This window comes from Apostichopus japonicus, chromosome 8 (genome assembly GCF_037975245.1).
Source record: "Apostichopus japonicus isolate 1M-3 chromosome 8, ASM3797524v1, whole genome shotgun sequence".
In the NCBI taxonomy this organism is placed as follows: domain Eukaryota; kingdom Metazoa; phylum Echinodermata; class Holothuroidea; order Aspidochirotida; family Stichopodidae; genus Apostichopus; species Apostichopus japonicus.
In genome coordinates, this window is record NC_092568.1 from 15,436,241 (window position 1) to 15,461,028 (window position 24,788).

The 24,788-nt window shown below is 34.8% G+C and overlaps 2 long non-coding RNA genes across 2 annotated transcripts; both read left to right on the forward strand.

Annotated features, from left to right (window-relative positions):
* The first annotated feature begins 655 nt into the window (after positions 1 to 655).
* LOC139971382 (uncharacterized) lies at positions 656 to 3,637 on the forward strand. Its single transcript, XR_011794367.1, has 3 exons — positions 656 to 1,174; positions 1,880 to 1,938; positions 2,557 to 3,637. It is a non-coding gene; the product is annotated as an uncharacterized lncRNA (long non-coding RNA).
* Positions 3,638 to 16,304: 12,667 nt separating this feature from the next.
* Positions 16,305 to 18,618, forward strand: LOC139971686 (uncharacterized). Its single transcript, XR_011794444.1, has 3 exons — positions 16,305 to 17,163; positions 17,493 to 17,911; positions 18,242 to 18,618. It is a non-coding gene; the product is annotated as an uncharacterized lncRNA (long non-coding RNA).
* Positions 18,619 to 24,788: the final 6,170 nt, after the last annotated feature.

Here is a 24,788-nt window from a genome sequence, read left to right on the forward strand (position 1 = left end):
TTTTTGGGGGTTGACAAAGGGTGCTGGTGACCTTGTGTGTGCTGACGCTGTGGCACTCAAACTACAAAAATGGTCAGGTGAAGGTTAAGTTTTATTTGATCATTTTAGTACCTTTCCAACTGCAAGAAACTGTGGTCATTGTGCATCTCGACTGCACTGCAACCACTGCACTGTCCAATACTGGCTTCGCTATAGATATTGGGGATTGAAGCCCCGTTTAAGTAAACAAGACTCTATCCATACCCACCATTCTAGTTATAAGTATTTTAGTGAAATGTCCTGCACTGGATTAAGCCATGAAAAGCATTATTTCATCCCACCAAATGTGCTCCCACCATTCTTGGTGATGACTTTCCCCTTGATACCAAGACAGGAGGAAGGAGCTTGCCATAACCACTGAGAAATTCAGTGCCATGTCATATCCAGCATGAACCAGATTGCACTTTCCCCATGCCCACATGATCCAACCCATGTTAGAAACAGATTGGGACACCACTGAACTTTGTCAAGCATTTGAGATAAGAGAACATGGGGTGATTTAAGCACTCCTGTATCCTTCAAATGTATCCTTAGACTGAGGTATATGGGGCATGAATTTTAAATAACTACATAAGCATATGATGAAAAAATATATATATATATATATATTACATATATATTTATTTATATATATTATTATAATATATATATATATATATATTTCCACAAGGATATAATTGGTATTTACCAGAGACTGACAGAAAGTTCCATTAAGAAATTACAGGTACCTTGCTTTAAAGCTGGCAGGCAAGCGCAATAAGATGTCAACATGATCAAGGATTAAAACATTGTTACATATCAATTATAAGTGGTGCAGTTGAGAAATAATGACAGCTAGGGTGAGAAAGTACATTTATGAATGGTATTATATTGAATGCACCATAATATCTCACTCATTTAACTATTCCTTTTATCTAGTAACAAATGTTTGTGGGTGAGTAGGTGTCAGTTTATGCAGGAGCTGAAGATCTATAATTTAGTATTTCAGTATGCTAAATATACAAGTGCCATGATATAAACTTTGTGAATAACTTCGCATGTGTGAAATGATGCTGTTGGGCAAGCTGATTTCTGAATAATCTGCGGCTGGTCATCAACATTGAGAAAACTTAGCCGTTCCATGTGAAGCTGACTGGTAAGTTACCTTGACTTACAAATACACATGAAGTTATTAGGTTAAAGTCACTCCTATGTTATGAATATCCTTTACTAGAATAGCCTTTAAAGCTTGATAATAACTTTTAAACTAGCAAAACAATCTGATCAATTGGCTTAAAACCACAGAACTCAGAGTTCGTCACATTTAAAAAAGTCCATATTGTTACCAAATTGTGTCAATAGGATGATAACTGCATGCCTTCACTACCCTACTAAGTTGCCATTGTTCACTGGGGTAATGTTGACTAGGATTCCCCATCTTTTTGGATTATGAGAATACTTGAGGTGGTCAAGCAATGTTTACAGTTTGATATCATTCCCTGTTAAAGTAGCATATAGGGTGTGCAAGCACTCAGCATTTCCAATGACATTTAGTTTTAAAGTGAATTTTTATTTTACTTTTTCAAGGCCCAAAATAATGCTTACATGCTGTAGATATTACCTGTATTTTCTTATTTTGCAAAACTTAATTAAGCTGAATGCTACTGTGATTGTGCTTAAATTCATTATCAACATTGGCAGTCTAAGATTGAAAGTAATTAAGGTAACCTTGCATTTTATTTCCAGTGTAGATTACAACTTAATCCATAAGTTTACAATTACCCTCATCCTTATTCTATTTTTTTAAATCTTTATAATTATGGAATTTAAAGAGAGTTAATTCTCCCTTTTCTGATCCCAGTGTCATGCAAGGTATGAGGACTCATCGCATTTTGCAGGAAATGAGCACATAACTGATGGGTAAGTTATATATCTTTTAATTATCCAATATATGTAAGGGTGTAGCTCTGCAGTATTCATTTGAACATTTATGTGTACCCTGCTAGCTCTCTCTGATATGAATGCAAAGCCCTGTATATAACCTTTACATAGAGGCATGACTAGTGATTGTCAATATTGAACCTCTGACTATACAGACTCTCCTTCCACTGCCCTCCCGGAACCCCTCATCCAAAAGAGCAAAAACAAGCAGGGTTTCCCTATTAAGTGCAAATTGCAAATCATGCAGCTTTGCTCAATATCTATACTCTCTGTCACAAGACTATGAAGAATGTCAATGTGGTATCCTTACATCACTTATGGCCAGTCATACCAGAAGTATGAAAATAAACAGGCATTTTGGAATAATAATAATAATAAATGAGACTTATACAGCGCCAAATCAGTAAACAAAAGTCAATGCTCAAAGCGCTTTACAAAGAACAAGTCAAAGAATGGGTCTTAAGTAGACTTTTGAAAGTAGAAAGTTTATAGCATGTTCCAATGTTCGAATGTGAACTGGTAACTTGCCCCAGAGATAAGACCCAGAGTATTAGAAGCATCTGTAACCATAGTTCTTCAATCATGGTTTTGGAACAGTTAAATACAGTTTGTTGGAGGAAAGAAGTGTGAGAGTTGGAAAATATGGCAAGAGAAGTTGTGACAGGTACACAGGCTGTTCCAGATGATGAGCACAAAAGGTGAGAAGAAGTAGTTTATACTGAATTCTGTAGCCGATAATGAAGTTACTCCAGAAGTGGGGTGGTTCGGCAATTGATTTTTTTACTAATACACTTTCAGCTTCCCCAAATTCCCTTCAACTGCAAAAAGAAACACTAAGGTATTTTTGGGGGAATTTCATCCTGGAGGATTTACTTCATAAATTGAATATTCACTATAAAATATATTCAGCATATATATATATAGATTTACCATATAAATTCAATATTTAAATTCCAGATATGCAATGCACAGTCAGTATGGTAGCATGCACATTGAACCATGTGGATTTGTACTTTACTTATTCATTATAATATATCATTATTTTTATCCTCTTTGATTACTTTTTAGGATTGTATATTTAATATACAATTCACACACTTCATACTCTAACAAGTCCAACTACTAATGACATTGTAACTTTGTTAACTACTCTAGTACTCTGTAAAATGTTACAAAGTGATGACATCAAAGCGATTGTCACCCAAAGATGTAAAGTCTAAACGAACCCCATTCCCGACCCCCCCCCCCCCTTCCTAACACACAAACACACACAAATCATGTGTTGATAACTTTTATGATGTAACTGTTTTAATTATCATACTCTAATTACTAATTTAATAGATATGATTACTCTTAAACCCAAACTAAGGTGACTATTTTGTATACCTGAGGTAAAACCCCTACGGGAGCTTAAAAGTGCCATTAAAATAAGAAAAGCTTTGCCCCATAAGTAAACCTTTTCAGTAAATTGTTTAGATCTCAAGATGATATCTTATCAAATATGAGAAAAATGTTGGATTGCTCAGTTGCTTTCACTCCACAATTTACTATTCTTCTGCAAAATGTATATTCTTCAATTCATGCCAACTGAGCAATTGAACAATATTCTGGAAAATATTTAACTGACAACTTATCTAGTCATAAGGTGATGTGGAAGATTTAGAGTTACCATGTTAATATAACACAGCATCTTGACAAAATATTGAAACTTGGTTGAGATACCACGTTACGCTAACTTGAAATCTCCGTAAAATTTGTTGAAACGATGAGTTGCCATGTTACACCTAACTCGTCATCTCGACAAAATTTTGATTTTTGGCGAGATACCAAGTTAAGCTAGCTTGACATCTCATTACATTTTATAGATTCGAGACAAAACATGACCAAATGATAAGTCACCTTTGCTAAAATGAATCCTACATTGTAACATGTAAAATTGTAAAATATATCTAAAGACCAAAAAGTTTGTGATAACTTTGCCTCTCTCTCCCTCCCTCCCCATCCAGATGCCATTGTATTGTGCTATTGTACAGTTGTTCGGTACTAAGCATTTACTGTCAGTTTGTTGTAAGCGCTAGATAGAAAAATTCAGGAATGAGCTCCATACAGTATTAATGAAAGCAATGTTAACCTTTTGTCTGCACACTTAAAGACATATACAACATGAACCCTATACCTTTTCTTCGAGTTTATGGCAGCAACTACATTACAATAAAATGTTGTTAACTTGAATACCACGAACCCTTCTAATTATTTGTAAGAGAATCTTTTAGCATTCTGATTCCAGCCCATGTAACTTTAGTCAATGTTGTGAACACTTTAATGTGCTACATAAGGTGCAATCTACTTCCATTCAAATATAGTACGCATTACGTGTGTTAATTAGATATGCAACTTCATTACTTCTAATTCTAACATATTTCAATTATTCTAAGAGTCATAAGGGGAAGGATATGGTTTTCTTTGGAATTGAACAAAGCAACATTTGACTGGCTCTTGAACAATTTACATTAAAGTTAGAACCTCATGGGCCTGTACGGAATAACATACTTTTAAACGTTTTCAAGCTATATGACTATGGAGACGTTCATTGGTACTTTACTATCCTTGTTTAATATCAATGAAATATTCACAATTGAACAAAGACACCAAAGTTAAATCAGTAAATCAAAATAAATTTAGTACTCCCACATTATACTTTACACCAAGAATTATGTAAAATGTGCACATATTTGAGCTCAGACATAGAAATAAACTTGAGTTGCAACTTCAAATAGTAACGAACAAGGACTCCAAAGTTATATCAGTACTCCACAATAAAAATCAGTACCCCCACATGGTACTGTATACCAATAACTATGTAAGGTTTGCTAGTTTCTTGTCTGAAAAATGAGGTAAAAGTTGGAAATTGTTAATTCAAAGATTTGTTTTCTTTAAAAAGAACATATTTGAGCCCGGACATAGAAATAAACTTGAGTTGAAACTTCAAATAGTAACAAACAATGACTCCAAAGTTAAAACAGTACTTCACAATAAAAATCAGTACCCCCACATTGTACTGTATACCACAACTTATGTAAGGTTTGCTAGTTTTTTGTCTGAAAAATTAGGTAAAAGTTGGAAAAATATTAGTTCAAAGATTTGTTTTCTCTAAAAAGCACATATTTGAGCTCAGAAATAGAAATTAACTGGAGTTGCAACTTCAAATAGTAACGAACTCCAAAGTTAAATCAATGCTCCAAAATAAAAATAAGTACCCCCACACTGTACTGTATAACACAACTTATGTAAGGTTTTCTAGTTTCTTGTCTGAAAAATGAGGTAAAAGTTGGACATTTTTAAGGGTGCATCAAAGTATAAAAAGTTTTCACAAAATGATCTCTGACTTGCCTATTTTTTCTCTCTCAGTACTAATTACATTTACGTCTTAAAGATATATTTAAAATCTAGCTTCATGCAATAGTGGCAAATGTTTCAATAGTTTCTCTGAAATTTGAACTCAAAACCTTAAACCATTGCTTACTTATACTAATTCTGCACAATAAAAAACAATAAACTACATAAGGAGTACAGAGAAATTAGTGTGCAGGACAAAGTGACTTCAACATAAGACTAAAGAACTTTTTGCTTTCTTTTTCTATTTATTTTAATGATTTACAATTCATTAACCTGTACAAATTCAAATTCATTAATCTGTACAAATTCATTAATCTGTACAAATTCAAATTCTTTAATCCGTACAAATTCATTAATCTGTACAAATTCAAATTCATTAATCTGTACAAATTCAAATTCATTAATCTGAACAAATTCATTAATCTGTACAAATTCAAATTCTTTAATCCGTACAAATTCATTAATCTGTACAAATTCATTAATCTGAACAAATTTAAATTCATATTAGAATTGCATTTATTGCATCATTATTGAAATAATTAGTAAACAAAAACACAGAAACCCTGAGAACAGACCCTGAGAATTAACAGAAATACACATAAATATCCCAATGCATAACGAAAATTGGCAATATATGATCTACAATCAAAGAACACCCTTTCCCCCACAATTGACACATAACATAACAAAAATTGACCCCTAATTAAAAGTTAATTACACAAAAGACAAAACTAACAAAAAATTATAACTGGGATGTAATGTGATTGGAAGTATTACAGCACATGACAGCATATAAACAGGTAAAGTGCCTGTATGCATACTTTAATGTGCTGTTAGACTACGTTTAGAAAGCTAAGAGGCAGTGAGGTAGCGGTTGGTTAGTTAAAACAAATTTAACTAGGTTTATAAAGCTTAACTCATTTACAAACTATTTACAAAGTTATGATGGCTGACAGTGGCTACACATCTCAGTAAAGTATATTCCCTTCCTGTCTTCTCCCTCCTCACTGTTGTCCTATATGAGTTTACCTATCAATCAACTATTCAGTAACGAGGGTAGGTAAACCTACATAGGACAAAGAGACAGAAAAGGAATACATATCACTGGAAGTTGTAATTTAAGAAGAAGGAAAAAAAAATCTAAACTACTGGTAGGGAGGTGATCTCCACGGCAACAAGACTGGTGTATTTACAAGCCGTGTTAGTTTTAGCTTTGTACATGCAGGGACAGGGGGAAGCGTTTGCATTTACAGCAAACAATATAATGAGAAAAAATAGAAAGGTAGAAGGTACATTGACAACAACAAATTCAATGAAAAGAAAAAATCTACACTACTGGTAGGGAGGTGGTCTCCACGGCAACTAGATGGTGTATTTACAAGCCGTGTTAGGTTTACAGTAGCTTTGTACATGCAGGGACAGGGGGAAGCTTTTGTATTAACAGCAAACAATGTCATGAGAAAATCAGTACAGAGGCAACTAATATTTACAGCAACTAAGATAAAAAAGGACGAACCATTAAAAGACAAGTACTGAACAATACCAGGACAAGGACTAGACAATATCAGGACAAGGAATAGACAACACCAGGACAAGATAAGGACTGGACAATACCAGGACAAAGACTAAACAATACCAGGACAAGACAATACCAGGATAAGAAAATACTAGGACAAGGACTAGACTATAACAGGACTAGATGATACCAGGACAGTACAAGGACTGGACAATACCAAGACACAACCTTTGTCTTGGTATTGTTCGGTCTGTTTGTCCATTGAACTGGTATGATCTATTCTGGACAAACAATACAAACACATATATTGTACAATTTTTAGTACTGGCACAATAGACATCCCATTTGAAAGTAACAATTAACATTTGTATACCATTTAAAAAAACAAATTTTACACAATATGACAAATTCCTCCCTCCCCACCCCTTTTACAAGTTCCCTACTTATTAAATCTGCCTTATTCCCATGGATTCCTTAAAATGCCCCCGACTCAAAAGTTACCCCTTCCACTTCTAGGTTTGCCTCTTTTACAATAGTTTTTTTACCTTTTCTTCTTTATGAGCATGAAATGTGAGTAGGAGTATTTTGAACTTTACTCAAAAATCAATAGGAAGCCAGTGCAGATCCTTTATAAGTGGGGTGGTATGACATCTTTTCTTTGCTCATTTGACTATTTGTGCTGCAGTATTTGAAGTTTCTGAATTTGGAACTCAGGATTCCAAATAAAAGAGAATTTAATGGTAGTTAGTATAGGCCCCGAATTATAGCAAGCTATAATTGCTAGAAGTTTTCAAAAACTACTATCCAGGGGGTCTCTACTCTCGAAATTGTTCTTAGACATTTTTATGGAACGCACAAGATGACTGAATGAAGCAGTGAGGAATATTTCCTCAAAGCTTAATACTTTTGACCAAAAGTGACCATATTTGTATATCTAGCATATTTGGGGCCGAAACAGCATAACTTTAAGTAATCTAGTTTGAAGTAACAAATGTACAAGAACTTCACATGATCTCTGATCAATGTACTTCCTCATTGGACCAATGTTTCATAATTTCCAATTAGCGGATCAACAGACATTTTCAACATGCTTAAATTGAAAGATGGATGCGCATCGAAAAAGGCACCTTACTGTAGAAGATACAAGTACAGACTCATTACCCACAGAAAGTAGAGGGTAGTTTTGTCTAACGACAGAAAATTTTGAATGAAATACAATAAAACTCAGTTCTATCACAATTCAATTTAAGATAATTAGAAGTAAACCAGCTATGAAGGTCTCTGATGCATCTTTCCATTATGCTGAAATCATTTTGTAAGTTGTCAAATGTTATGAAAGGCAAGAAACACCTGGGTATGGTCAGCAGAATGATGAAACTCACGTATAATATCACTTAGTTCAGCAAGATTCAAGGAAAAAAGTACTGGTCCAAGTACTGAGCCTTGTGGTACACCACAATCAAATTTATGAGATGCGGAAATAACATTTCCAAGTTGCACATGTTGATGACGATCAGAGAGATAAGACTGGAACCATCACAAGGCAGATCCTGTTATCCTGTACTTGAATGAGGCTTACTCAATAAAATATGATGATTCAACAGTATCAAATGCTGATGAAAGATCCAATAGAACCAAAAGAACCTATCGGTTTTTATCAAGCTCCAATGTAAGAAAGTTGTGGACTGCATTAAGGGCCATCTCAGTGCTATGGCCAGACTTATAAGCAGATTGATATGGTTTGAGTAGATCTTCCTGAATGAGGTAGTCCATTAAGTGTGATAAAACAACCTTTTCTTAAATTTTAGATACAAATCCCATGTTGGAAATAGGACAATCATTACGTTAGCAGTTTCTTTCTTAGTAATTTTTCTTTAACACAGTAGCAGGAATCAAATGGGCAACTTTGAAAGAGTCTGGGACAGTTCTTATTGCCATAGAATGATAAATAATATGTGTAATTGAAGAATGCAGCACAGTTCAGCAATCCTTATCTTACCATGTTGGCAATGGATCAAGTAAACATGACTTGGATGGTAAATTCAAAATAAATTTTCTATTACAACAAAGTCCTCAGAAACCTGAGGTTAAGAGTCAAGTAGAGTGCCAGAAGATGGTGTAACAGAACATATTAACGATGAATGCTGGCTCTGAATATTTACTGATGCACAAAGTTCAGCAATCTTGTTGTAAAAATAACAGGACAATCTTGTTGACAGCTCAGTCTCACAAGAATAGTCTGGTAGTATCAATGTTTTCCATTTGTGAGAAAATCCTTGGAAAAGCTTCAGTGACCCTTAAAAGAATAGTATTTCCTATTTGCCTCATAAATATTTAATATTTTCTATAGGGTTTGCTTGTAACCAGTGGTAGCATGTTCAAAATGCTGTAGATGTCAGGCAGTCCTTGTCCCAGTCCAACCTCCATTGCAGCATAGGTCATTCGCTGGTTGAGTTTTTGCTGGGCGTGATGTTAGCTGATGTCTGTGGCTTTGGACCCTTGCTACAAGCCAAGCAAACCAAGATCAATTGAAAAGAGAGACCTTTGTAATTTTTTCAACTTGATGAAAGCTGAGAGGAAAAGAAAAAACAGCTACTGATTAGTTCATTGAGCATGAGGCTAGTCTAAGGAATTATATCAGCAGTAATTACTAATTACAGGGCAAAGAGAAAGAAAAAGAACATTCTCTTATCAGAGTCACTGTTTATAGCCTATAGCATGCGAGCCTTGCTACACCTTGGCTAATACTTTCTAGGCCTGGGCCGAGGCTACATAGAGCTGGACTTTAGGCTATCCTTTGTAACTAATCATACTGAAAATAACTCTAACAACGACGGAATAAAAGGAAGGAATCAGATATCTGAATAAGTCAAAACACTTAACATATTCCAATATAGACCAGGCTATGAATGAGCTAGACCACCTGGAAGGAGGATTTATCTCATGCGGTTTTTCTAGACCAGAATTTCATAAGGAATAAGAATAGCTTGGGTAAAAAGCCCAAATCGTGAATGCACGCCCCAAAAGGGGGTTTCCTAGGAGGGGTCGATTTTTTTAATGAAAAATGCCAGAGGTTTCATTTACACACAAAATAGGATAAAATGTGGTTTTTCTAGACCCTAATTTCATAACGAATAAGAATATCTTGGGTTAAAAGCCCAAAACCTGAATGCAACCCACCCCCCCCCCGAAAAGGTTTTTTTCTGGGGGGTCTATTGTTTTAAGGAAAAAATACCATAAGTTAAATTTACACAAAAATAAGATAAGAGAAACTATTATCCTCAAGATTTAAACCCAGTTGGTTAATTAAGCCTTATATATTGGATGTGGTAACACTGGTGGTGGGGGGTATTACAGGTTCTCTAAAGTATCCCTATTTAACCCTTACTGCACTGGGGGAGCATTATGAAATTTTTGCCCACAAATTTTGAACTGTTTGAGATATGAACTAGATTCTTTCATGACTTTTTCCCCACTTCTTGCACACATTTTAACACCACTTTGGTCCATATAGGGCCCCTGTAGGTTAAGTTATGTACCAACTTGTGATGACCCACAGAAATGTTTGCAATTTTTACATTGACTTGTGTTCAAAAACGTTAGTTTAAATAGGTTACAAATACTCAAACTTTTACCCTTTATGATATGTAGCAATGCCACATGTTCCTCAAGCTCTGAGGATGCAAAAGTTGTATTAGATAACAACACATGTAGGCACATATCGCAAGGTCTTCAGAATGAGCGACATTGATCTAACACCAGCACAGAAGACATCACTAATTGGCATTCATGCCCTCACAGGCAACGACTACAACTCTTCCTTCTTTTGAAAAGGAAAAAGGAACTTGCTATATAGCATAAAGAGTAGGAGTGTCAAAGAAGGTTTAAATTTTGAGGTTAATAAGATTTTGTTTTATCTTATTGTGTGTAAATGTAACTCATGGTATTTTTTCCTTAAAAAATGCCCCCCCCGGCCCCCTCGAAAGATCCCCCTTTTCAGGGGGGTGCGCTCAGGATTTGGGCTTTTTACCCAAGATATTCCTTATGAAATTCTGGTCTAGAAAAATCACATGAGATAAAGCCTCCTTCCGGGTGATACCTAGCTCATTCAAAGCCTGGTGTAATACTAGGGTAGAACTCAAATGAAGCTGTATGATATATGTACATGTGCCTATAGTGACACAAACACTAGTGATGCCTAAAGCTAGCCTAGCCCATAAACCTTGGCCTAAGCTCGGAATGAAATTTAATTATTCATACCTCCTGGATAAAGGTTCACACTATTCAGGGAATCTGAGAGTTGCTTCAATTCCACAAATCTGTAGCCTTAGGTGTGTATTGGCAAACAGGGGCAACTTCTGACACCATGGCTTGCTTGGTCGCCATGCCAAACTTCCTGCCTGACAGTGTCACTGACAACAGCTTACTATTACTTTAGTAGTAGTGCTACACTGAGAAGAAGCAGCGACTTTCTGTAAAACTTTCCATTTGTCAGTGAAATGGAGTCCCACGAAAACGAGAAACTTTGAGGTTTTTTTTAATTCCTTTTTTTGCTGGGTGCCATAAAATTTAGTTTTAAATGAAAAAAATTAGTTGGAATCAAGATGATGTCCTGAGATTTGGCAAATACAATTTTTGCACACGTACAGTAGTGAAAAGTTACAGATACAGGGAAGCGCAAATGGTTATAAATTTTCAAGAACAGTTTTGTTTTTACTACACAGTCACAACACTTTGGAGGGCCAATTGAGCAAAAATACCAGAATTTTTTAACAAATAAGCCATGATTTTGATAAGATTCAGAGATACTTCCTGATGAAAACACTGATTACTAGTTACACAAAACTTACGGAAATATTTTTCATCATTAATGATCACTTATTAATGACTAATAAGTAACGTTATTTTTCACCTTATGGACACAATGATAACGCTGAGTTGAAGGGTGCATCAAAGTACATACGAAGTTATCGTATCCCATATTGGAAAACACTGATCAATGGAATTTCGGAAAGAGACAATGTTGAGGGAAGGTAGTTGGTATTTGCAACGCGTGAGTAGTACTGGGTATATTTTGAGGGTTGATATAACATGAAATGGGGTATCACTTGTATCTTCATCAAATTAGGCTGCCAGGGTTGCCGATTTTGCTTTCCTCGTGGTTAGTGACTTCATATTTCTCGGCACAGTAAGTATAGTAACAATACCTATTTCGCGAATTAACGAATGTGCTGGATATATAGACTATGATTCCTATGTTGACTAGCTGAGTGTAGGTTACGTTTAGGCATCAAATGCTCCGTAGTGCAGTATTTGATGCACTAATTTGTAATTCGATGTTTCTTTTTCTCACAATTTGCAAAGGGCCATGCTTCCCTGCCCATCACCTCTCTCTTATATCTCTATTTTTTTTAACCTTTCGATGTTTGCCGCAATTAAGGCTCTCAAAAATAATTTAATATCGGCAGAAATGCTTATAAAACATGCCTCTAATCCATAGCCGTCGCATTAAGCATAATACTAGGTTGTTACATCGTAAAAAGGGTCTCGGAATAAAATTTGCTCAAATTATGCACAAGTGAACGCAATTTTTCATGTGAAAAAACAATATTTGAGTAATTTCTAGTGGTTATGATATCTTTACATCAATCTGGTAACATTCTACAGTAATTATAAACAAGTTATAATGGTACCATTTGCTGTTTAGTTTGATTGGCCTTAGCTTACATTTTCTAATTGAACTTGAATGGAATTAAATTGGTAACAAATAAGGCTGTTTAACTTCAAGTTAGTACTTCTATTTGTTCATAAACTGAATAATACTGATAATGTGTACAAACCACCCTTTGCAAGTGCTTATAAGCACTTGCAAAGGGTGGTCCCAATACATGCAAATTGTGAGCCCTCTTTGGAGACAGGGGAGGAGGGGTGTAAGGAGTATGCATTGAAACATTCAATAAGCAATAGACCTACACTTTGTGGTTTCCAAATAGGAGCAACTCAAAGGCTTTTGAAATCTTGTACTTGAAAAATATCATTGATATGATAATATGACTAAGATCAACGATTTTAGGGCAGGTGTAATGTCATCAATAATTCCTGTGTCAATCATTTATGGTGCTCCATAAAAGAACTATTAGCTGCAGAAAATCATCTCTCAAATAATTTGTTCAAAATGTACTATGCTGGATGGTACGTGCCACTTGATGCAACCGCCTACATTGATTTACATTGCAGAGATAAATCATAAAAGATTTCTGAGGATCAAGGTCTTCTTTAAATTCCCAAACTACGAGCAGCTGGCTACGGGCCACATCCACAAAAACCGAACATATATATAGTCATACAGTACCAAAATTGCTCATTATTCTGTATATGAATGTGTTACAGTTACTGAGGGTAATCAAACATAGGTCGATACTTGGAAAAACATGGGATGAGGTGGTCTATATCAGTGAGCTGAATGCGTGGCTAATTCCATGCTATCTTTGAATTATACTCTTTGAACTATAGTTGCACATATATCATAAATGGGCGTAGGAATGATTTGTGTGCACCCTAATTGTCTTAAGTGAGCAGTAATAATTGCATTAGTGAAGATCGATGCTGTCATGTGACAAAAAGTCTAAAACAGTTCATTTGAGTGCATTCAGGGGGTGCATGTCTTCGAACACAAGCAGGTTTCTCTCCATGCCATATGTAGCACACAGTTAGAGAACATATCCCTGTAGAATATTTGCCCTCTTTCAGCTGATCACTGACCTCCAAGGTAATAAAGTTTAATTCAATAACACCTCTGCATTAGTATGACCTTGGCCATACTCACAACACACTCAGTGACCATCAGCTACTTCAGGCCTTTTCCTACAGTTTATATTCACACAGTGCAAAAAATAACAATGTGTTCGGTCATCATATGCATGTGTATAGCCTATGCTTACAGTGTGGCTATGTTGTAACAGGTGAACATGTATTGCAGGGATGAAGTGTTGAAATTAAGTTTATGGACCATAAACATTTCATTTTGTTTTAATTTCCAAGAAATAAGGATTGTAGTAGCTCTAGGTCTATAGTCAACCAGCTTAGCTTTTAGCAGAAGCAAAAATTGCAGGATTAACACATTTGTTTGATAAGTTTTAGCTGGTGAATGTGCCAAGCATGTCTGTAACAACTTCCCAGACTAAGCAAACTGTATTTAATTATGTACTAAGCAGACTAGACATAGTATGGGAGCCTCTATGACCATATATGTGTGTTATACCATTTAAGCAAGCTTCATCCTGTAGGTGTTGCTATCCACACATCACATGGACTCCTAAGTTAAAACAGTACTCCAAAATAAAATGCAGTACACTCATACCCTGTAGTGTATAGCAAAGGTTATATAATACAGAGCACATGTTTGAGCTCAGACTTAGCAGTTACTTTGAGGAGGCACTTCAAATTTCCACAACCTATTACTCCAAACTGAAAACAGTACCCCAAATTTTACCGTATATCAAGATAAGTGTGAGTTGTGCTAGTTTTGTCTCAAAAATTATAGGTTAAAGTTAGAAATGTTTGGTTTATGGATTTGTTAACTATAAGGAACACATATTTGAGTTCATTCATAGCAAGTTACTTGATTTTGCATATCAGATTATCACATACAAGGACTCCAAAGTTAAAACAGTACTCCAAAACAAAATGCAGTACCCCACACACTGTACTGTATAGCAAGAGTTACTGTACATATAAGGTGCACTAGTTTCCTGTCTAAATAAAGCAATAAAGGTTGGAAAATTCTTGTTCAAAGGCTTGTTTTCAATACAAAACACATGTTTGAGCTCAGACTTAGCAGTTACTTTGAGGAGGCACTTCAAATTTTCCACAACCTAGTACTCAAAACTGAAAACTACCCCAAATTGGACCGGATATCAAGATAAGTGTGAGTTGTCCTAGTTTTGTCTCTAAAATTAGAGGTTAAAGTTGGAAATGTTTAGTTTATGGATTTGTTAAGTATAAGGAACACATATTCGAGCTCATTCATAGCAAGTAACTTGATTTTTCCTTTCCGATTATCACATGCAAGGACCCCAAAGTTAAAATAGTACTTCAAAATAAAATTCAGTACCCCCATACACTGTACTGTATAGCACAAGTTAAGGTATATAAAGTGCAATAGTTTCTTGTCTGAAATATGAAGTCAAAGTTGAAAAAATTTTGTTCAAAGACTTGTGTACAATACAAAACAAATGTTTGAGCTCAGACTTGGCAGTTAACTTGAGGAGGCACTTCAAATTTTCCACAACCTACTACTCAAAACTGAAAACAGTACCCCAAATTGTACCGTATATCACGATAAATGTGACTTTTCCTAGTTTTGTCTCTAAAATTAGAAGTTGAAGTTGGATAATTAAGTTGATGGATTTGTTAACTATAAGAAACACATATTTGAGCTCAGTCATAGCAGGTTACTTGATTTTTCATTTCCGATTATCACATGCAAGGACTCCATATTTAAAATAGTACTTCAAAATAAAATGCAGTACCCCCATACACTGTACTGTATAGCACAAGTTACGGTATATATAGTGCAATAGTTTCTTGTATGAAATATGAAGTCAAAGTTGGAAAAATTTTGTTCAAAGACTTGTGTACAATACAAAACAAATGTTTGAACTCAGACTTAGCAGTTAACTTTTCCTAGTTTTGTCTCTAAAATTAGAAGTTGAAGTTGGAAAAGTTTAGTTGATGGATTTGTTAACTATAAGAAACACATATTTGAGCTCAGTCATAGCAAGTTACTTGATTTTTCATATCCGATTGTCACATGCAAGGACTCCAAATTTAAAATAGTACTTCAAAATAAAATGCAGTACCCCCATACACTGTACTGTATAGCACAAGTTACGGTATATATAGTGCAATAGTTTCTTGTCTGAAATATGAAGTCAAAGTTGGAAAAATTTTGTTCAAAGACTTGTGTACAATACAAAACAAATGTTTGAGCTCAGACTTGGCAGTTAACTTGAGGAGCCACTTCAAATTTTCCACAACCTAGTACTCAAAACTGAAAACAGTACCCCAAATTGTACCGTATATCACGATAAATGTGACTTTTCCTAGTTTTGTCTCTAAACTTAGAAGTTGAAGTTGGATAATTAAGTTGATGGATTTGTTAACTATAAGAAACACATATTTGAGCTCAGTCATAGCAAGTTACTTGATTTTTCATTTCCGATTATCACATGCTAGACTCCAAATTTAAAATAGTACTTCAAAATAAAATGCAGTACCCCCTTACACTGTACTGTATAGCACAAGTTACGGTATATATATAGTGCAATAGTTTCTTGTATGAAATATGAAGTCAAAGTTGAAAAAATTTTGTTCAAAGACTTGTGTACAATACAAAACAAATGTTTGAACTCAGACTTAGCAGTTAACTTTTCCTAGTTTTGTCTCTAAAATTAGAAGTTGAAGTTGGAAAAGTTTAGTTGATGGATTTGTTAACTATAAGAAACACATATTTGAGCTCAGTCATAGCAAGTTACTTGATTTTTCATTTCCGATTATCACATGCAAGGACTCCAAATTTAAAATAGTACTTCAAAATAAAATGCAGTACCCCCATACACTGTACTGTATAGCACAAGTTACGGTATATAAAGTGCAATAGTTTCTTGTCTGAAATATGAAGTCAAAGTTGGAAAAATTTTGTTCAAAGACTTGTGTACAATACAAAACAAATGTTTGAGCTCAGACTTGGCAGTTAACTTGAGGAGGCACTTCAAATTTTCCACAACCTAGTACTCAAAACTGAAAACAGTACCCCAAATTGTACCGTATATCACGATAAATGTGACTTTTCCTAGTTTTGTCTCTAAAATGAAGTTGAAGTTGGAAAAGTTTAGTTGATGGATTTGTTAACTATAAGAAACACATATTTGAGCTCAGTCATAGCAAGTTACTTGATTTTTCATTTCCGATTATCACATGCAAGGACTCCAAATTTAAAATAGTACTTCAAAATAAAATGCAGTACCCCCATACACTGTACTGTATAGCACAAGTTACGGTATATAAAGTGCAATAGTTTCTTGTCTGAAATATGAAGTCAAAGTTGGAAAAATTTTGTTCAAAGACTTGTGTACAATACAAAACAAATGTTTGAGCTCAGACTTGGCAGTTAACTTGAGGAGGCACTTCAAATTTTCCACAACCTAGTACTCAAAACTGAAAACAGTACCCCAAATTGTACCGTATATCACGATAAATGTGACTTTTCCTAGTTTTGTCTCTAAAATGAAGTTGAAGTTGGAAAAGTTTAGTTGATGGATTTGTTAACTATAAGAAACACATATTTGAGCTCAGTCATAGCAGGTTACTTGATTTTTCATTTCCGATTATCACATGCTAGACTCCAAATGTAAAATAGTACTTCAAAATAAAATGCAGTACCCCCATACACTGTACTGTATAGCACAAGTTACGGTATATATATAGTGCAATAGTTTCTTGTATGAAATATGAAGTCAAAGTTGGAAAAATTTTGTTCAAAGACTTGTGTACAATACAAAACAAATGTTTGTACTCAGACTTAGCAGTTAACTTTTCCTAGGTTTGTCTCTAAAATTAGAAGTTGAAGTTGGAAAAGTTTAGTTGATGGATTTGTTAACTATAAGAAACACATATTTGAGCTCAGTCATAGCAAGTTACTTGATTTTTCATATCCGATTATCACATGCAAGGACTCCAAATTTAAAATAGTACTTCAAAATAAAATGCAGTACCCCCATACACTGTACTGTATAGCACAAGTTACGGTATATATAGTGCAATAGTTTCTTGTCTGAAATATGAAGTCAAAGTTGGAAAAATTTTGTTCAAAGACTTGTGTACAATACAAAACAAATGTTTGAGCTCAGACTTGGCAGTTAACTTGAGGAGGCACTTCAAATTTTCCACAACCTAGTACTCAAAACTGAAAACAGTACCCCAAATTGTACCGTATATCACGATAAATGTGACTTTTCCTAGTTTTGTCTCTAAAATGAAGTTGAAGTTGGAAAAGTTTAGTTGATGGATTTGTTAACTATAAGAAACACATATTTGAGCTCAGGCATAGCAAGTTACTTGATTTTTCATATCCGATTATCACATGCAAAGACTCCAAATTTAAAATAGTACTTCAAAATAAAATGCAGTACCCCCATACACTGTACTGTATAGCACAAGTTACGGTATATATATAGTGCAATAGTTTCTTGTATGAAATATGAAGTCAAAGTTGGAAAAATTTTGTTCAAAGACTTGTGTACAATACAAAACAAATGTTTGTACTCAGACTTAGCAGTTAACTTTTCCTAGGTTTGTCTCTAAAATTAGAAGTTGAAGTTGGAAAAGTTTAGTTGATGGATTTGTTAACTATAAGAAACACATATTTGAGCTCAGTCATAGCAAGTTACTTGATTTTTCATTTCCGATTATCACATGCAAGGACTCCAAATTTAAAATAGTACTTCAAAATAAAATGCAGTACCCCCATACACTGTACTGTATAGCACAAGTTACGGTATATAAAGTGCAATAGTTTCTTGTCTGAAATATGAAGTCAAAGTTGGAAAAATTTTGTTCAAAGACTTGTGTACAATACAAAACAAATGTTTGAGCTCAGACTTGGCAGTTAACTTGAGGAGGCACTTCAAATTTTCCACAACCTAGTACTCAAAACTGAAAACAGTACCCCAAATTGTACCGTATATCACGATAAATGTGACCTTTCCTAGTTTTGTCTCTAAAATGAAGTTGAAGTTGGAAAAGTTTAGTTGATGGATTTGTTAACTATAAGAAACACATATTTGAGCTCAGTCATAGCAAGTTACTTGATTTTTCATTTCCGATTATCACATGCAAGGACTCCATATTTAAAATAGTACTTCAAAATAAAATGCAGTACCCCCATACACTGTACTGTATAGCACAAGTTACGGTATATAAAGTGCAATAGTTTCTTGTCTGAAATATGAAGTCAAAGTTGGAAAAATTTTGTTCAAAGACTTTTGTACAATACAAAACAAATGTCTGAGCTCAGACTTGGCAGTTAACTTGAGGAGGCACTTCAAATTTTCCACAACCTAGTACTCAAAACTGAAAACAGTACCCCAAATTGTACCGTATATCACGATAAATGTGACTTTTCCTAGTTTTGTCTCTAAAATGAAGTTGAAGTTGGAAAAGTTTAGTTGATGGATTTGTTAACTATAAGAAACACATATTTGAGCTCAGTCATAGCAAGTTACTTGATTTTTCATATCCGATTATCACATGCAAAGACTCCAAATTTAAAATAGTACTTCAAAATAAAATGCAGTACCCCCATACACTGTACTGTATAGCACAAGTTACGGTATATATAGTGCAATAGTTTCTTGTCTGAAATATGAAGTCAAAGTTGGAAAAATTTTGTTCAAAGACTTGTGTACAATACAAAACAAATGTTTGAGCTCAGACTTGGCAGTTAACTTGAGGAGGCACTTCAAATTTTCCACGACCTAGTACTCAAAACTGAAAACAGTACCCCAAATTGTACCGTATATCACGATAAATGTGACTTTTCCTAGTTTTGTCTCTAAAATGAAGTTGAAATTGGAAAAGTTTAGTTGATGGATTTGTTAACTATAAGAAACACATATTTGAGCTCAGTCATAGCAGGTTACTTGATTTTTCATTTCCGATTATCACATGCAAGGACTCCAAAGTTAAAATAGTACTTCAAAATAAAATGCAGTACCCCCATACACTGTACTGTATAGCACAAGTTATGGTATATAAAGTGCAATAGTTTCTTGTCTGAAATATGAAGTCAAAGTTGGAAAAATTTTGTTCAAAGACTTGTGTACAATACAAAACAAATGTTTGAGCTCAGACTTGGTAGTTAACTTGAGGAGCCACTTCAAATTTTCCACAACCTAATACTCAAAACTGAAAACAGTACCCCAAATTGTACCGTATATCACGATAAATGTGACTTTTCCTAGTTTTGTTTCTAAAATTAGAAGTTGAAGTTGGAAAAGTTTAGTTGATGGATTTGTTAACTATAAGAAACACATATTTGAGCTCAGTCATAGCAAGTTACTTGATTTTTCATTTCCGATTATCACATGCAAGGACTCCAAATTTAAAATAGTACTTCAAAATAAAATGCAGTACCCCCATACACTGTACTGTACAGCACAAGTTACGGTATATAAAGTGCAATAGTTTCTTGTCTGAAATATGAAGTCAAAGTTGGAAAAATTTTGTTCAAAGACTTGTGTACAATACAAAACAAATGTTTGAGCTCAGACTTGGCAGTTAACTTGAGGAGGCACTTCAAATTTTCCACAACCTAGTACTCAAAACTGAAAACAGTACCCCAAATTGTACCGTATATCACGATAAATGTGACTTTTCCTAGTTTTGTCTCTAAAATGAAGTTGAAGTTGGAAAAGTTTAGTTGATGGATTTGTTAACTATAAGAAACACATATTTGAGCTCAGTCATAGCAGGTTACTTGATTTTTCATTTCCGATTATCACATGCAAGGACTCCAAAGTTAAAATAGTACTTCAAAATAAAATGCAGTACCCCCATACACTGTACTGTATAGCACAAGTTACGGTATATAAAGTGCAATAGTTTCTTGTCTGAAATATGAAGTCAAAGTTGGAAAAATTTTGTTCAAAGACTTGTGTACAATACAAAACAAATGTTTGAGCTCAGACTTGGTAGTTAACTTGAGGAGCCACTTCAAATTTTCCACAACCTAATACTCAAAACTGAAAACAGTACCCCAAATTGTACCGTATATCACGATAAATGTGACTTTTCCTAGTTTTGTTTCTAAAATTAGAAGTTGAAGTTGGAAAAGTTTAGTTGATGGATTTGTTAACTATAAGAAACACATATTTGAGCTCAGTCATAGCAAGTTACTTGATTTTTCATTTCCGATTATCACATGCAAGGACTCCAAAGTTAAAATAGTACTTCAAAATAAAATGCAGTACCCCCATACACTGTACTGTATAGCACAAGTTACGGTATATAAAGTGCAATAGTTTCTTGTCTGAAATATGAAGTCAAAGTTGGAAAAATTTTGTTCAAAGACTTGTGTACAATACAAAACAAATGTTTGAGCTCAGACTTGGCAGTTAACTTGAGGAGCCACTTCAAATTTTCCACAACCTAATACTCAAAACTGAAAACAGTACCCCAAATTGTACCGTATATCACGATAAATGTGACTTTTCCTAGTTTTGTCTCTAAACTTAGAAGTTGAAGTTGGATAATTAAGTTGATGGATTTGTTAACTATAAGTTACACATATTTGAGCTCAGTCATAGCAAGTTACTTGATTTTTCATATCTGATTATCACATGCAAGGACTCCAAAGTTAAAATAGTACTTCAAAATAAAATGCAGTACCCCCATACACTGTACTGTATAGCACAAGTTACGGTATATAAAGTGCAATAGTTTCTTGTCTGAAATATGAAGTCAAAGTTGGAAAAATTTTGTTCAAAGACTTTTGTACAATACAAAACAAATGTTTGAGCTCAGACTTGGTAGTTAACTTGAGGAGCCACTTCAAATTTTCCACAACCTAATACTCAAAACTGAAAACAGTACCCCAAATTGTACCGTATATCACGATAAATGTGACTTTTCCTAGTTTTGTTTCTAAAATTAGAAGTTGAAGTTGGAAAAGTTTAGTTGATGGATTTGTTAACTATAAGAAACACATATTTGAGCTCAGTCATAGCAAGTTACTTGATTTTTCATTTCCGATTATCACATGCAAGGACTCCAAAGTTAAAATAGTACTTCAAAATAAAATGCAGTACCCCCATACACTGTACTGTATAGCACAAGTTACGGTATATAAAGTGCAATAGTTTCTTGTCTGAAATATGAAGTCAAAGTTGGAAAAATTTTGTTCAAAGACTTGTGTACAATACAAAACAAATGTTTGAGCTCAGACTTGGCAGTTAACTTGAGGAGCCACTTCAAATTTTCCACAACCTAATACTCAAAACTGAAAACAGTACCCCAAATTGTACCGTATATCACGATAAATGTGACTTTTCCTAGTTTTGTCTCTAAACTTAGAAGTTGAAGTTGGATAATTAAGTTGATGGATTTGTTAACTATAAGTTACACATATTTGAGCTCAGTCATAGCAAGTTACTTGATTTTTCATATCTGATTATCACAATCAAGGTATATAAAGTGCAATAGTTTCTTGTCTGAAATATGAAGTCAAAGTTGGCTAGATACATTGTATTGCGGTGCCACATTGATGTATTTCCTTTTTTCGTATACAGGCTTGCAGTTATGGCAAAGGAAAGGGAATCCTCTGTGAGGACCGAAAGAGAGTTGGAGGCATGCAAGGAATACAGATGCCCTGTTATTTTTATCTTTGATATCATAAATGCGTGGAAGCATTTCCTTATTCAGGAGGGGGTAGTGTTACAGAAATTTGACCTGTAAGTCTAGCAGATTTTGTTCTGTTAATTTGTTACGTTTTTTATTGAGCTCGGGCTATGCACTATTCTTATTTTGATTTCCCCGTTGCAGGCTCCGGACCTTTAACCCTTTCTCTTTAGATCAAAGGAAGCTCATCGCGTTTCCCAGTAGTGCGGGTGGGTTGAATAATGAATAAACCCGTACTGTCCCATTACCCTTTATAGTGACTCTGCTCTCTGTTCACATAGTCCGCAACCCTAGAAACCATTAAACTGTAATATATTCTGAGGTGAACATCTTGTAACTGCATCACAACTACAAACAATTGTGTAAACATGGAAGACAACATTTGCACTAGATTCTGGGTGATTCCAAAGAAAGCCTTCGTTATGTTGCGTGAAATACTTCGCTGTGTTCACATCCAGAGATGCATTTCTCATGTGACCGTGGAAACATAATCGTGTAGCGAAAGAAGTTTGTAACTGAACGAAACTACTGTATTTTGTGCAAACATCATAAGAAGAACGGAATTCGGCATAGATCATCAAGAATCTGGTTGTTGCTAATGCCCGCTTCATCTTGGCAACCTTCTCTTTGTCGTTTTCATTACACGCTTTGGGAATGTTTTGATCAATGTGTTGTTAATGCCAACTAACCTACAGTAACTAGGTTAGTATTTAATCTGTCATTGTTCTTGGAATGACACAGTTGACTAGGTTAAAGTGCTTTGTGCGATGCATGTTTCAGTAAGGCATTGGGTTTTATATAAGCTAGATACTTTATCACAGCTTAGTAAACAATCAATGATATGAGAGATGGAGAACAATACCAAATATTATCAAAAGGGTGATAAAACATCTGTATAAACATTGCATGGCTCGGTACGTGGAAGAACAATTTGTTTGAACACCATCACCGCAGTTTGTTTGTTACAAAGTGAAGTAGATAACCGCTCGATTTAGATAAGAATATCAGAGACTCCCACTGGTTTAAGTCCAATTTTAAGTCCAATTAAGTCCAATTCAATAACATCAAATACATACCATTAATCACAATTGAAAATGTTGATTAGTTGCACAACAAACAAGACATCGATGATTAATCATTTTTTTATCATCTCATATCTTTCTATTGTAACATGCCGTAACTGAAATCTCTTTCGGTTTCGTTTTGTAAGATAGTACCATTGTACCGGGCAAATTCCCCCAGTTGTTCCTTCAGTGTTTCCATTTTCCTGTTACGAGAATCTCCACAGCAAAGCATGCGGTGAACATTCGATTATTTCGGCTTAAAGTATGCACTACATGGCATGAAAGTAAAATAAAACTAAAGCCAAACGATAATATTCCCCCAGGTGGTGTAGATCTGGTATAGGATTATAATTCAGCATGTAAGGTGGCGATCGGCAGTGACGTAAGAAGTAGAGAAAAACCAGACAGCAACACTGCAATGTAGTGTCGATGATGCTGCATGAATAATCTTATATGAATGTGACAAACTGGGGCTGTAGTGTATAGCCAGAATGAACAACATACTTCAAAGAAGTCCAGTAAAAAGCATTGAGATATGCAAAACAATATCACATTGGGAATTGATGACCGAGATGGAAACTTTTATTGTATACAGCATAAATATTGCTCTCTACCAAAGACAACAGGCTCCTTCTCACGCCTCGACAAATATGTTTAAAAGCACTCGCTATTGGCGACCGTGACTAACAATCTACTCGTCAAAACGCAAAATTCATTCGGCACTATGATTGCTGTCCAAGTCTCCATAGTACAGATCTACAACATCAATACTTTCTATGAACAAAGGTTATAGGCACTTGGGCAGATACATGGTGCTACGTAACGTTACAGTATTGCACACGGACAACTATGTTTCTGTGCAGTTTGCAATTTAAACTTGTTTCCACCAAATGTAAGTGATGACAAAGTAAAAGATGTCGTGAATCATAAATAATCAGTTAGACATACTGTAGTGTCTCAAACAAATAAAAATAAAACATCTTCAAAAATACTTACGAAGATAGCTTGGCTTCTGTTCCATTAGGGTTCCATTATTACCAGGCATATACTATACAGTAGCTAATGAGCGCTAGTTCTAAGCCTATACAGTACCTCACTGCTACACTGAACCGCTACTCGATTAGCGCGATTTGTACATGTTTCCAATTGTTTATCTTGTCTTTTAGCCGTAGATTGGTGCGCGAAAAATATCGCTATTACTGCATAGCACTGCATAAATCAAAGCGATCTTTTAAGCAATGAAACTCTAAGGTTGAAATAGCATCTATCTTCCACTCCAACTGGTGTTGAGTGAAAATCTTTGCAAAAAACCCTAGCAGCAATAACAACAAACTTGTCTCAAAAGTCTTTAAATTGTATATTTTGCAAATTATGACTGATAGCATGTAGGAAATGCG